The following is a 2,046-nucleotide window of genomic DNA, read 5'->3' as shown; positions in this document are numbered from 1 at the left end:
CAGGTGGCTACACCTTTTAGGCCAAACGGTGTTCCATTGAATTCATAGTGAAAACGGGTTGTAGAAAAAACAGCTGGACGTCTCTGTTTCGAAGAAAAGTTGTGCCATTGTAGATTTTGGACTCGTGCTTGAAAGATTATCTCATCAGGTTATTTATATCACATAACTTGTGCTGTTTGGTTGGTTGGTTGGTTGGTTGGTTGGTTGGTTGGTAGACAAGTAATATGAACTTTATGCGCATAATTAATTTATGGTGTTACTGGTTTATTTAATCAACTATGTTATATCCGTTGTTTTCTATGATATCCGTTGCGTTATCATAGAAAGAGACTGGATTTGATTAGGAAAAGAAAACCAAGCTGTTTATGTTTCTTCCATCCAAAATCTTTTACAACGACCAGAACGTACAGCAATTAGTATGGTTTCACCTTCTTTGTCTTTTTAACGTGAAAGTAAATATTCACTTAAACCACGAATGACATAATGGATTAGACGTATGTAATGAATATTCGGTATCGAGTTTGCTATATGTTAACAAATTTATTACATCGTCATCCGTGGAATAAAAATTGGAATAAATATAAATAGCCGTTTTGTGCAAACGGCGGCCATAGAGTGTGGAAAGTAAAAACTACTGAAGGAATCAGTGTAATAGATGCATAGATAATTGGTGCGTTAAATCTATTGTGCAGTTCATGAATTATAGCGCACAGTACTAGTGTATAATGTACATGAAATTACACTTACGTGCTAGACAACAATTTATAAGTAGTACGTGATTCAGCAATAGTCTATTGACTTTCAAACAAGCGTACTTGAATGTATAACGAATAACCACGACATTGACATACGCTGTAATACTAAAAGTATATTTTTAACACGATGTACATGACCATAAATTATTAAGAAAAGTAGGAAGAATTGGAAAAAATTAAAAAAAGCCAACACCACACGGAGTTCCCAAGCGGTCACCCATCTAAGTACTATCCGTGCCCTACGTTGCTTAACTTTCGTGATCGGACGAGAACGAGTGCACTCAACGTGGTATGAGAGTTGGCTGAAGTGAGCAATTTTGTTACTTGCTCTTAATATTCAGGAAAAAAGAAGTGGTCAGTTGACTGTAGACCTCCGAGCAGGACGGACCTCTCAGTACGCGCGTCAAAGTAGACAAACATTCGTTAAAGTAGAAGGAATAAGTGACAAAAAGTGAAAAATATTGCATTGACATCATCTCTATAAATACAAATAAGAATAAAAATAAAATAAAATAAAATAAGACAAAATAAAATTGTATAAAAAGATAGAAGTTACCGATAATGAAGCCAAAAGCAACGAAACGGAACCCACCGTGGACCCGATAAAAAAAGCCATCAAGAGAAAAATAATCACACAAAAAACAGCCAAAAAAATCAAGAATAGTTTAAGACTTTCCGCTCAAAAGACGCGGAAACTCAACCCACAACCAAACCTGGTTGCCAGGACGAAAAGACTAGTAAACATCCTAGGAAACACAGTTATAGATTATCACTCCAGCCAAGAAGAAAAGGCTAAAGAAATGAAAAACATGAAGCCCGTAAGAGCTACCTCGCCTCCAGCAATCATAACAAAAAACAGATTCAGTATACTACAATCTGAACCAGAGCCTCATCCACAACCGGGACCATCAAACTACTCTACTTCGAGCTCAACGCTAGAACAAATAAAAAAGAAAAACGAAACATTACGAGGCAAAATAGGAAAACACAGTCCCACCATACCACCAAAACAATCAACACTGCAGGGGCGACAGACCCCATCGTACAACCCAGGAGGCCCAGCGCCACCAGCATCGCCAAGGGGGGACCGAGCACCGGACGGACGCCCCACCAGATACACCGCAGAGGGGCGTACGAACGCCCCATCCACTACAAGGGATAACAAACCGCCGCCTATCAACATAACGCTACAAGACCCAAAGGACACGGTAACGCTCATAGAGAAAGTAGCGGGCATCAATCAGTTCCAGGCTGAGATTAGAGTTTCGCCTGGTCTTATCTTGCTATCGGT

The 2,046-nt window shown here is 39.2% G+C and overlaps 1 non-coding gene across 1 annotated transcript; it reads right to left on the bottom strand.

Moving 5' to 3' along the window:
- Nucleotides 1-939: 939 nt before the first annotated feature.
- On the bottom strand, nt 940-1,058 carry LOC117162205 (5S ribosomal RNA). Its single transcript, XR_004465908.1, has one exon. It is a non-coding gene; the product is annotated as a 5S ribosomal RNA (ribosomal RNA).
- Between the last annotated feature and the right edge of the window lie 988 nt (nt 1,059-2,046).

Source organism: Bombus vancouverensis, unplaced genomic scaffold (assembly GCF_051014615.1).
Source record: "Bombus vancouverensis nearcticus unplaced genomic scaffold, iyBomVanc1_principal scaffold0059, whole genome shotgun sequence".
Classification (NCBI taxonomy): domain Eukaryota; kingdom Metazoa; phylum Arthropoda; class Insecta; order Hymenoptera; family Apidae; genus Bombus; species Bombus vancouverensis.
Note: the sequence above shows the minus strand (reverse complement) of the source record. Positions and strands in the feature narration are given on the sequence as shown.